Source organism: Hypanus sabinus, chromosome 6, assembly GCF_030144855.1.
Source record: "Hypanus sabinus isolate sHypSab1 chromosome 6, sHypSab1.hap1, whole genome shotgun sequence".
NCBI lineage: Eukaryota > Metazoa > Chordata > Chondrichthyes > Myliobatiformes > Dasyatidae > Hypanus > Hypanus sabinus.
In genome coordinates, this window is record NC_082711.1 from 161183030 (window position 1) to 161196506 (window position 13477).

The 13477-nt window shown below is 38.5% G+C and overlaps 2 protein-coding genes across 7 annotated transcripts in view; one reads left to right on the plus strand and one right to left on the minus strand.

Annotated features, from left to right (window-relative positions):
• Positions 1 to 13477, minus strand: part of myo18ab (myosin XVIIIA b) — a 218755-nt gene that overhangs the window by 169485 nt on the left and 35793 nt on the right. The gene's annotated exons all lie outside the window — the stretch shown is intronic.
• Positions 1 to 13477, plus strand: part of LOC132396015 (beta-crystallin A1-2) — a 118795-nt gene that overhangs the window by 6750 nt on the left and 98568 nt on the right. The window contains exon 3 of the mRNA XM_059973315.1: positions 2857 to 3005. The gene's annotated coding sequence lies outside the window, so the exon portion shown is untranslated. The remainder of the gene's footprint in view (positions 1 to 2856; positions 3006 to 13477) is intronic.

The window sequence follows — 13477 nt, forward strand, 5'->3', positions numbered from 1 at the left end:
AGTATTCAAAACCCTGCATACTCAAATGTCTTAAATCAGAAATAAAAATAGTAAACAAATCAATGGGCATCACTTGTGGAGTGAGGGGAACAGGTATATAATTCAAGTCATAAAAATAATCTGATGATGAATGGTTCTGGACCTGAAATGAATACTGTTCTTCTCCATACAGGTGATACTTTAAAGTAGGTAACCATAGCCTTGCATATGCTTTAATTTCTAGCTGCATTATGAAATACTGTTGTAGAAAGAAGGAATAAGGTGACTAGGATACAATTTCTCGATTTCTTCATATAACTTTGATCATCAGATCTGCACCTTAATATCATCAAGCCTTGTCTCCTTGATGCAGAAAACATGCCGAGGGCTCAAAAGCTGATATATCTTCTGTGGGAAAGGCACATACGTTGATCCTTTTAAAAGTATCAATCAGGCTACATCAACTTCTGTGCTTCAGTGTATTGTTGGTGTGACAAAAAGTGACATAAAAATGCCTGTTATTAAATGTATTTATAGTTCTTAACATGAAGATAACTAAGATTCTCAGCCAAATATTCGATTTTAGAATTTATAATTTTAATAAGAAACCATTGTTCATTCCTTTTCTATTTTATTCTGGAAAAATCGATACAATTATGGTGCAAAGTTTCATAACTAAAGTTACTGCTCATATGTGAAATGAGACGTATTTCAGGCCCAGCAGGGAGTTAAACTGCTAGATTCAAAAGGCTAAACCTGTCAAAAATGTAACCTGAGTTATTAGTAAAAGTAATCTTAAAATGCACAAAGTGACAAAAGCCAAAGTAACCAGTATTATCTACAGTTTCCAGCTTTACTAATGCAGAAAGATATGCTTCAAAAAAGTTAAGCAAATATAATACAAAAAGTATCAGTAGTCTCATTTGGGTAGAAATGTTCTGCAATAATCAAATTTTAGAATTAAATAAAGCATTGTCAAGAAGGCCAAGTACTATTATACATTTTTTGTAACTCATGCACTTTCAATAGAACCCTCACAGCTTCAGAAATCTATTTTACAGGAAAACATAACAAAGATCTGTCATTTAAATTCTTGTAACATTAACAGTAAATTTTATTACAGAAATTCTTCTCTTTTCCCCAGGGCTTGTATATGTATAAACTAAAATATTTCCTAATTTTATTATCAAAGATAACTTTCCAGCTTTAAGCCTCTTTGTTTAGGAACTTGACTAACAGTAATTATCTTGCCTACTAAGAGAATTAATCAAAGTATTGCAGAAATTATTTTCATCAAGATCATTAAACTTAAACCATAGAGATGTAGTGGTGCACGATTTTCAGGATACATGTTTAGAACAGGAATTAAAGATTCAGAATCAGAATCACGTTTAATATCACTGACGCATGTTGTGAAATGTGCTGCTTTGTTGAAGCAATAATCAAGCATATTTAGTACTATGAGCTCTATTGCTGATTCATGGCTAAAGTATACAAAGATTTCTAACTGCAATATTCAATGTTTTCAAAGTTTACTCAGGACCCTACAACAACAAAAAAATGTTTTTGAAGCCATCATTCATGTTGCATGAATTCTTGTTACATTTATATCACTGTTGTAAAATCAATTAATTGTTAAAAGATTTATATATGAATATAACAGCATGCTAAAATCAACTTACAGGATCCCCACACGGTAAACTATACTGAATGGGACTAGGCAGAATAATAGTTTAGCACATACTAAATAGGCTGAAGGGCTTGTTTCTCTGCTGTAGTCTATGACCTCTAATATTCTATGTATATAGAAACATCAAATTTCTTGGCATGGTGAGGGAATTTGAGAAAACAAGTTACTTTAACATATTCTGCACTTTCATTAAATCAGCTTAAGAAAACGATCAAGTTGTTATTTTATGATGCTATTAACAATGGTATTGTGTTTTACAGGTTTCCCTGTCTCAACTTAAATTGATAAAACAAAATTTGCTTATAATATTTTCAGGTAGAAAATCCCACTAATTATCAACAGCCTGGTTTCTATCATCTTATGTTGACATTGATGAACAATTTTAACATCAAATCTTCTGAAGTGCTCTAAAACTCATCCAAGTTTTTCCCCTTGATAGGCAAGACAACCACATCTCTCCCACTTCTCAGGCTTCAATACTCACCCAGCAATGAACATAAGCACCCCAATCAATAAATTAACCTCCGCATTATAACTTCTGCTATGTTTAAACTAACTAAAAGAAAGACATAAGAGTCTGAAATGTGAGTTTAACTTTGTGCTTATTTTAAGCGAGATATATCATGCGGTAGTGTCATGACATATGTAGTTCACTTATTTTTACAAATAACCTGCAATGGATTACTTAAATAAACAAAACAATATATTTACAAAATTACTCATATATTACTGAAATATTAAATCCACAACATTCTTCTCTGCTAAGCTATACAGTAGAACTCAATAGAGTTCTGTATATACTATATAATACAGACATCCCAATCATAGTAAATTTTAAATTATCCCATTCAGGCATAAAGAGTTAATTGCTGTGGAGGCTTTCTTCCTCTTGTGAAATACTGTCTTTCCTGACCGGGGGAGAGGGCAAGGGCATCACTCTGCTTAGTAAGTGATACATGGCTGTGAAACAATTTCAGAAACTGGGACTTTCTTCATGGCGGTTATAGGAGTTGACTCTGGGACTCAAAGCAGTGGTTCTAATAGCTCTGACCACCTTTCCTCTCTAACAGTTGACTCTGCTCTCCTCAACTGAGTGCCATCTCCAGACAATATCAGACACAATTTCCATTTCTGAACTTAATCTTTCCAAGTACCCAGTTTTGATCACGTCTGTTGTTCCTCGCCAGGACTGTTTGTCTAGGAGTGAAACATTGAACCTCCTTGTTTGAGGAGCCTTCAATTCGTCTCAGCTGTTTGTCCTGCATTCTCCTTCTGAGACTGGGTGTGAAGAAATCCAAGCGTGAATACAAGGGATGACCCAGGAACAGCATAGCTGGTGAGTTGTTGGTTGTGGAATGTGCTGCACTGCAATATGCAAGGAGGAAATTGGTGAGCTCCTGATTCAGTGTAGTGTGCTTTGCTGACATTGCTTGCAGAGTATTCTTTAGACTTTGGATAAACTTCTCCACCAAGCCATTTGTAAGTGGGTGGTACAGTACCTTATGTATATTCTAGAAATGACTTGAACAGTTCTGCAACAAACTGTGGTCCATTGTTACTGACTATGTGTTCTGGAACACCAATCCTTGAGAAGAGGATTCTCAACACATCAACAGTGTGCAAGGCTTACTGGGGGGCTTTGGAAACACTTCTAGCATTTTGTAATTGCATCCACTACCACCAATAAATTTGTGCCTATGAATAGTCTGTCAAAATCAATGTGAATCCTGTCAGGGCAATGCAGGCCATTCCCAAGGAGGGAGAGGTGCTGCTCCTGGCATCCTGAACAGTATATGGCAAGCTGCTCAATCTGATCTATCCCAGGCCACCAGACAAAGCTTTGAGCCAACAATTTCATTTTGACCATGCCTGGATGACTGGCATGTAGCACCTGCAACACTTCAGCTCTCAGCTTGAATGGCACAACAACTTTCAATCCTCACATAAGGCAACCCCTGTATAGGCCTTCATCCCAGCACTGGTAAAAATGGGGGAACTGGAATTTCCGCTGCAACTGTGGCACAATTTGTTCTGCCAGGCAGGTTCCTGGTTAAACACTGCAAATTTGTTCACACTCAATTTCATTCCTGACTGCAATTCAATTGCATCTCTATCTGCTGTTTCCATTGACACAGCTATTTAAACTGCTCTTTTAAAAGTAAGTTTTGCTTCTGTAAGCTGCTATTTTTGAATAGCACAAACTAGCCATGCTGTCAGTGCATCATTAAGCCAATTATTCAATTGACAGTGCTCAGACAATCTCTTAAATTCAGCCGCGTATGAAACCTAAGCTATTCTGCAATCAACAAAGGTTCTGGTTCTATATGTTCCTGGATTACTTTCACAATATCAGCAAAGCTCATTTCAAGTGACTTGGTTGGAGCAGTAAAACTTCGAAACAATCGGTGTACCTTTAAATCCAATCAGTACTTGTTTCTCATTGGCTATTCCATTTGCTTGAAAATACTGTTCAATCCGTTCAGTAAACAAAACACAGAATCCAGTTAAGTCTTATGCAATGAAATGCGTCTATCTGTCCAATATAGCCAGCCATTTCTATTTTTTATTTTAATTGATGATTATGATCATCTGGTACTCACTGTTTACATAGCCGTGAATTCTTCCATTTTCCACCTCTTTTTTAAAAACACAATCATGCCTTCCCTCTGAAGAACACATGCCACACACAGCTTATTTTTTAAAAAACTCAACCATATCACTGCACCTTTCTTTTTAAAACTTGAACTTCTCGCTGTGCTTCAAAAGGCAAGTAGTCATTTTGAATTAGTTTTTAAAATACCTCATCGCCACTGATGAGGTAATTTATAAAATATTAAACCAATTAAAAGACATGGAAGCCCAACAGATGTGAATCTTAGTTTGTTCTTTACCTTAAGCAAGGTGAGCAAATATCACATAGTAGCGTCATGACATATGCAATTCATATTTTTTACATATAACCCATAATTAACTATTTAAGGAATGCTTAATCAACATATTTACAAGATTCCTCAGATATTATTGAAATACGAAATACACACCTTCTAAAACATAATCATCGTACTGATCATATTTTTTTCATGTGTTTTCCTTATGTAAAAACTTTCCTCTTCAGAATATCCTTGTTTAACTTTGCAACAACCAGACATCAAGCTGACACTTGTCTGCAATTTTGCCAAACAAATACAGCAGATATATCCATCCATTTACCTCACCCCAGGCCTGGAAACATGTGTTCCACATGAGAAAATATTCCAGGTATTTCCACTCTAGTACAGTACAAGACATTAACTATACACTGTTTCTCTGCAAAGCTGAAAGGCCGAAGGTGGGCTGAATTGTTGCCCTTCTCTAGTTGTGACTTAAGTCTTCCTGCAGCACATCACATCAATTTGTCTCTTCATTCCTATTTAGTTATTTATATCCTTTTCCCTCTTAATTACTCCAAGTTCAAAGCAATCTTTTAAAAAAGTTTCTCATTCTTACTAGGTTATTTGTAATCTGTGAATAATAAGCTAAATTTAAAGCCTTAGTTTTATAGGTTAAAGAAAGATTAGCTTGACTTCTCACACACACATAAAACTATACTACAGTGAATATGTTATTTACTTCAATGACCACAGTGCAAGGATATGCTGGGGGCAGCTCACAAATGTTGCTTACTGTGACCTTACTGCATGGCCACAACTTATTAACCCTTACCCATACACCTTTGGAATGTAGGAGGAAACTTGAACACCTGGAGGAAATTCACTCAAAGGGAGAACATACAAACTCTTTACACGGTGGTGGGAATTAAACATGGATTGCTGGCTCTGTAAAGCACTATGCTACCCATCATCAGCAACCAATACGCAAAATAAATTAAAGTATTCAGTTCCTTTGTGAAGATAGAACTTTAAAATGTACTTGGACAGGTAAACAGATAGGAAAAGTAGAGGGATGTGGTCCAAACATGGGCAAATGGGACTAGCTTGATGGGAATCTTAATCAGCACGGACCAATTAAGCTGAATGGCCTGTATAACTCTTGGAGATGGGTTTTATTTCAGGACTTTGGCACATTGTATTAGCCTGCATTCCTTTCCTATCTCTCTTCTGATTGTGGTATGTTATCTTACCACTGTATGCTTAACCAACTTTTTGTTTAGCTGTATTTATATTATTCATACCAACTATCTATGGTAGTACAGTAATATTCTACTAACACACATTAAAGGTTTCCTCCAAACTCCCTTTACTATGACTAAATTTTAAGTTTTACAATTAATGCAGGTAGAATTTAATTAAGTGCTTTAATTAATAGCTTAATTCAAAAATGAGTTAATATGAAATTTCCTTTATCAATATCAAAGCTCAAAGTTAGAAAAAAATTACATTTTTGACAAATTGAAAGAAAAAAAAATGAAAAGGACATTTTTCCAAATCTTTTTTTCTGAGTTGGAACTAGGGAACATAATGTACTGACATTGAAATTAATGCAAAATTCCGAAGTCACAACTAACCAGGCCTTTGGACAGATGGAAAACAGCTGCTTCCGGATGCATATTCCATTCTGTTTTTGGAGTTCTAAATGTAAACTTAGATTTGAACAGCTCCTAAAGTTTTTTGGCTCATAACTCACACTTCAACTATAAATCAATGTACACCACATTCCAGAAAATGCCTCGTATTGCATTTCAAGTTTATTCAAAATAATGTAAATACTGTTAGAACTTCAGTATCCCTTTGCCTCTAATTACTGCAGTGTGTGAAAATAATTAAATTAAACTAAAGCAGAGCCAGAATGGAGTTCTAATTGTTCTCTCTCCACAAAGTATTGAAGACTTTTATGTCTGATTGTTTTATTTTTATAAGTGAATTTATATTATAACTAGAACCACCAGAATTTATTTAAAAAAATATACAGTATATTAAAGGATGGTAGCCCATGGAGATTATAGCTTCTAACTCCTGCAATGAGGATACCAAATTAATATTTTCATGTCTAATAAGTCCCTAGCTATCTCCACAATAACAAAACTAGATATTGCTTCTCACCCTCGGTGCAAACAAAACTTTGGCTCAGAGGCAGTCAGATTTGCAAAAAGCACCATAATTAGTGATGTTGTCCACAACTCATTGCCTGGGAGGCTCATGGAGGTCAAAAGCTTCACCACTTAGTGAGATAACTAGTTAAAGGATTATAGCGTGTCTAGCTTTGGACCATGAACACAGAAATATGTTAATAACAACCACTTTTTAGAAAACATAGAAACATAGAAAAAATATGGCACAATACAGGCCTTTCCGCCCCCAAACGTGTGCCGAACATGTCCCTACCTCAGAAATTACGAGGCTTACCTTTAGCTCTCTATTTTACTTAGCTCCATGTATCTATCTAAAAGCTTCTTAAAAGACCCTATCGTATCTGCCTCCACCACTGTTGCCGGCAGCCCATTCCACGCACTCACCACCCTCTGAGTAAAAAACTTCTGTGTCATAAATTTCCATTATTCTATGAGATTCACTTGGGAAGATTGATTGATTTGATTACAACTATATGTCCAATTCCTGTTTAAAAAATTTGTACCCAAACAAAGTGTTTCAGTCTGCATTCAGAAAAACTGCCAAGGACTCAAGTACTTCCCCATTCAGATCACATTCTCATCCAGGTCATGAGAATTCTTTGCTTATATTAGTCTCATGTATGTAATTAAATAAACTTGTGAAAAAAGCTTCTTCAAAAATGCAAGAATGCATAACGTTTCAATATTTTAGGGTCTCAACTAGCTTTAATAAGAACCTCCATAAGCTCTATAACATAGCAACCTGCACAGTAACATTAAACTCTGGGGATTTCTTTTCTGCTTTATCTCTGATCATTTTTAAATAAAGCAAAGCACAAGGCAAAAGTCCATCACATAGCAATGCTTTTTGATAATTCTGCCTTTAACCAGGCCAAATGATGGATTCAAAGCATTAAATGCAATTTTATTTAGCAATCCAAAATAACTGATACATATATATTTGAATTAACATGAGGAAATCTGCATGATGCTGGAAATTCAAACAACACACACAATGTGCTGGTGGAACACAGCAGGCCAGGCAGCACCTATAGGAAGAAGCACTGTCGACATTTCGGGCAGAGACCCTTTGTCAGGACTAACTGAAAGGAAAGATAGTAAGAGATTTGAAAGTAGTGGGGGTAGGGGGAAATGCGAAATGATAGGAGAAGACCGGAGGGGGTGGGGTGAAGCTAAGAGCTGGAAAGGTGATTGGCAAAAGTGATACAGAGCTGGAGAAGGGAAAGGATCATGGGACATGAGGCCTCATTTGAAAGAAAGGGGGAGGGGGGAAGCACCAGAGGGAGATGGAGAACAGGCAGTGTGATAGGCAGAGACAGAGAGAAAAAAACAACTAAATATGTCAGGGATGGGGTAAGAAGGGGAGGAGGGGCATTAATGGAAGTTAGAGAAGTCAATGTTCATGCCATCAGGTTGGAGGCTACCCAGCCAGTATATAAGGTGTTGTTCCTCCAACCTGACATTGGATTCATTTTGACAGTAGAGGAGGCCATGGATATACATATCAGAATGGGAATGGGATATGGAATTAAAATGTGTGGCCACTGGGAGATCCTGCTTTCTCTGGCGGACCAAGCACAGGTGTTCAGTGAAACAGTCTCCCAGTCTGCGTCGGGTCTCGCCAATGTATAAAAGGCCACACCGGGAGCACCGGACGCAGTATACCACACCAGCCAACTCACAGGTGAAGTGTCGCCACACCTGGAAGGACTGTCTGGGGCCCTGAATGGTGGTGAGGGAGGAAGCAGGTGTAGCACTTGTTCCACTTGCAAGGATAAGTGCCAGGAGGGAGCTCGGTGGGAAAGGATGGGGGGGACGAGTGGATAAGGGAGTCGCATAGGGACGAAGGAGATGTCTTCCTTTTTTAAACAAAGGGGCTTCCCTTCTTCCACCATCAACTCTGCTCTCTAATGCATCTCTCCCATTTCCCGCACATCTGCCCTCACCCCATCCGCCCACCACCCCACTCGGGATAGCGTTCCCCTTGTCCTCACCTACCACCCCACCAGTCTCCAGGTCCAACATATAATGCTCTGTAACTTCCACCCCCTCCAACGGGATCCCACTACCAAACACATCTTTCCCTCCCCCCCCCTTTCTGCTTTCTGCAGAGATCACTCCCTATGTGACTCCCTTGTCCACTCGTCCCCCTCCCCCCATCCCTTCCCACCGATCTCCCTCCTGGCACTTATCCTTGTAAGTGGAACAAGTGCTATACCTGCCCTTACACTTCCTCCCTCACCACCATTCAGGGACCCAGACAGTCCTTCCAGCTGAGGCAACACTTCACCTGTGAGTCGGCTGGTGTGGTATACTGCGTCTGGTGCTCCCAGTGTGGCCTTTTATATATTGGCAAGACCCAACGCAGACTGGGAGACCGTTTCGCTGAACACCTATGCTCGGTCCGCCAGAGAAAGCAGGATCTCCCAGTGGCCACACATTTTAATTCCACGTCCCATTCCAATTCTGATATGTCTATCCATGGCCTCCTCTACTATCAAAATGAATCCAAACTCAGGTTGGAGGAACAACACCTTATATACTGGCTGGGTAGCCTCCAACCTGATGGCATGAACATTGACTTCTCTAACTTCAGTTAATGCCCCTCCTCCCCTTCTTACCCCATCCCTGACATATTTAGTTGTTTGCCTGTTCTCCATCTCCCTCTGGTGCTCCCCCCACCACTTTCTTTCTCCTGAGGCCTCCCGTCCCATGATCCTTTCCCTTCTCCAGCTCTGTATCACTTTCGCCAATCACCTTTCCAGCTCTTAGCTTCATCCCACCCCCTCCGGTCTTCTCCTATCATTTCACATTTCCCCCTCCCCCAACTACTTTCAAATCTCTTACTATCTTTCCTTTCAGTTAGTCCTGACGAAGGGTCTCGGCTCGAAATGTCAACAGCGCTTCTCCCTATAGATCCTGCCTGACCTGCTGTGTTCCATCAGCACTTTGTGTGTGTTGTTTATCTTTGAACTGATCTGGATATTAAATACATCAGAACTGAGCTCTTAATATTTGTATCCTAATAATTTAGGAAATTCCAAAAGTTCTATACATAAACAAATTAAAGGAGCTGGAACAACTCCCTGCACATTCTTTGGACCTCAAAAACGTAACTACGAACTGTTGAAATATGAACAGTTCAACAACTGAAAATACATGAATCCACAAATAAATGATTACTTATGAGTACACTTACGGTCATTCATCTAGCAAGCGTGCTCTAGGATTGAGCCATGCTTGCATTGCTACTGGTCTTTGAAATAAGCCAAAACTAATAAAACTAACAGTTACCCACTTGCAAATTCAGATTTCTATAAACAATTTTCTTAGTGCAAAATGTCAAGTATAAAAAATGAAATCATTGGAATTTGTATTGTTAAAAGCAATTGCCAATACAAAAATACAGCATACATGAAAATAAAAAGGGTTCCTTTTAAAGTTGCCTTAATCAAATAAAAATCAGCCACCTCTGCATATTCACAGAATGCTACATTCTTGTAAGGGAAGGTATTTGAGACTTTTTGTTCCACATCACAATACATTATACTATGGCACACACTTAACTGTTAGTCATACATCTATTTGACTTTATTCTTTGGCTAGTACAACAGTATAGTCATCTTATCATACAATCACAGTCAAAAAGTACAGAAACATATTCTCCAACCCACTGTGTCCGTGCTGAACATCAAATATCTATCTATATAAGCGACACACACAAAATGCTGAAGGAACCGCAGCAGGCCAGGCAGCATCTATGGAAAAGAGTAAACAATCAACATTTTGGGTAGAGAGCTTTCATCAGGACTGGGGAAAAAAGATGAGAAGAACAAACAAGAAGGTGGGGAAAGAGGAGGAAGAAGTACAAGGTGGTAGATCTCCTGAAGATGTTGCTCTCAACTGAAATAAATGTTTGCACCTTCCAATCATCCTTTAATTGCATGAAACTTCATTAACACACGTGTTCTTGCTTCAGATTTTCACTCAATATATTAATTGATAGTCCCTTCAATTATTTCAATGTGCTTGCTGCCACCCACTAGCTTGTTGCTTTACTACTGATTAATTTGCATCAGGTCCATGACTGGCTGCAGACTCTTTGCCACAGTTTTCAGTGTGGAACAAAGAAACAACTGGAACAATATAAGAAACTATCACATCTGATTTGGATCTTTGAAAAAGAACTATCTAATTCGTCCAACTACAAGACCCTTTCCCCACTGCTCAATATATTAAAGCACACATCCACATCCACTTGTAAATGTCTCATTGAATTTGATTCTACCATTCATCCAAGTGACAGAATTTCATATTATAATTTCATCTTCATATCATTTCTTTATGCTAATCTCCTCATGTTTGTCACTGCTGGTTACTAACCATGCTGCCAATAAAAAACACAGATTTGGAAATTCTTTTGCTTGTTGCTTGATACTTACTAGGGCACATAACTGAATTTCTTATTTTTGTTGAAAACAATACAAGAGACTTACTGAATAAATCATGAAGTCCGGGATTTTCCTTCTGAGTCCTCCAACATACTAAAACAGTTTATTACATACATATACACTTCATGAATTTAGAGTCTTTCTATCTACCATCAACCAGTATTTGTCCAATACATGTCAAAATACCCATCAATCTTAGTACAAAATAAACTATTTTGTGATTTTCTTTCTGAAAAGCCTACTTCTAATTTTGAGAGCATCCCTTCCACCACTGCCCCAATAAAATGTTAACTAAAAAGATAAAGATGGCAACATCCTACCAAACCAACCAAAATGGCTTGCAATTTGGATAAGTATGCAAATTCCTTCTGATTCAGGAGAAATAGAAGAGCAAATCTGCACCCTAAAAGCAATTCAACAGGAACCTGAGTGAGACTTAGAAAAAACAACTACTTGACAAGAGATGAAATGAATGCCAGTCATGGAGCCTGGCAACACTAGAAAACTGTATTGAATAGAATTGAATTGACATTATTTCTTACATCCTTCACATATATGAGGAGTGATGTGGATGCCGAGGAACTTGAAGCTATTTACCCTCTTACCCTGTCAATAGGGGTTAGCCCATCTCCATTCCTCCTGTAATCCACAACCAACTCTTTTGTTTTTGCGACATTGAGGGAGAGGTTGTTTTCTTGACACCACTGTGTCAGAGAGATGACTTCTTCTCTGTAGGCCACCTCACTGTTTGAGATAAAGCCAATCAATGTAATGTTGTCAACAAATTTAGTTAACAGACTGGAGCCGTGCAAGGTGATACAATCATGGGTATACAGGGAGTAAAGGGAGGAACTCAATACACAGCCCTGAGGGGCTTCTGTATTCAGTCAGAGGGTTGGAAGTGAAGGAGCCTACTCTTACCACCTGCTGACAGGAAGTCCAGGATCCAGCTGCACAAAGCAGGGTCAAGGCCAAGGTCTCTGAACCTCTTGTCAACCCTGGATGGATCTATGGTGTTGAATGCTGAACTGTAGTCCAAGAACAGCATTCTCACATAAGCATAACCCCAGAACTCCAACCCGATGACATGAACATCAATTTCTTGAATTTCTGGTAATTGCCCGACCACCCCACTTTCACCATTTCTCCTTATCTCCTTGCCTATCCATCACTTCCCTCTGGTACTCCTCCCACTTTTCTTTCTTCCATGGTCTTCTGTCCTATCATATCAGATTCTCCCTTCTCCAGCCTTGTATCTCTTTCCCCTGTCAACTTCCCAGCTCTTGACTTCACCCTTCCCCACTCCCGGTTTCACCTATCACCTTGCGTTTCTTCCACCCTCCCCCACCTTCAGCTCTGACTCCTCATCTTTTTTTCTCCAATCCTGCTGAAGAGTCTCAGCCCAAAATGTCGACTGTACTCTTTTCCATAGATGCTGCCAGGCCTGCTGAATTCTTCCAACATTTTGTGTGTGCTGTTTGGATTTCCAGCATCTGCAGATTTTCTCTTGTTTGCGTTAGAACAAAAATAAGTAATATCCAGAAACAATAAAGCCAGAGTAATCAAACACTTAAATGAGCCACAGACAAAGTAAATATCCGAGTCAATAAGGAAATAAAAAGAAATGCAGCCTATAAAATTAAATACTCAAATCAGTTCAACAATGTATAACAAATTAATAGAATTCAGGATTAATCATGGGTGTTAGACCAAATATGAAAGTCTAGACATGCTATTTCTTGTGATTTGAGAGATACTTCTAAGGCTGTAGTAGCATCCCCATCCAGACAATGTGCAAGCACCAACTTTTACCTGATTTTAGCTCAAAAATGTTTACTGGCATTGCAAGTAAATGTGGAAGAAAAAAAAAACTTTGAACTGAAGCCTCTAGAAATCAGCACTGCTAAGAATGCAAGGCCAGTGGTACATTTCCTATCCACAACTGACCTTTTTTTATTAAAGTAAACCATGGTTAAAAAATAAATTTTATGATAGTTCCTAATGGTTCATCTGAAGCATAGTTGCTGCAGCCTAGGCTACATGGATGGTGAAGAGTTAGCTTCCTCTTCTCTTTTAGATGATGCAGTGGGATGAAGGAGTACTCTCAATTTCTGCTGTTCTCAAGGTAACTCTGATCCTGTTTGCTCCCAATGCATAGAGTTAGAGTCTCGGCACCACCTCATGTTGTTCTATCCTACTGGGTGGAATTATAGACCCCAGCATCATTCCCCAGCAACAGGAAATATGTTGTACTTTTTCCAAAATTTCTTCTTCCAAAGAAATTTTTAT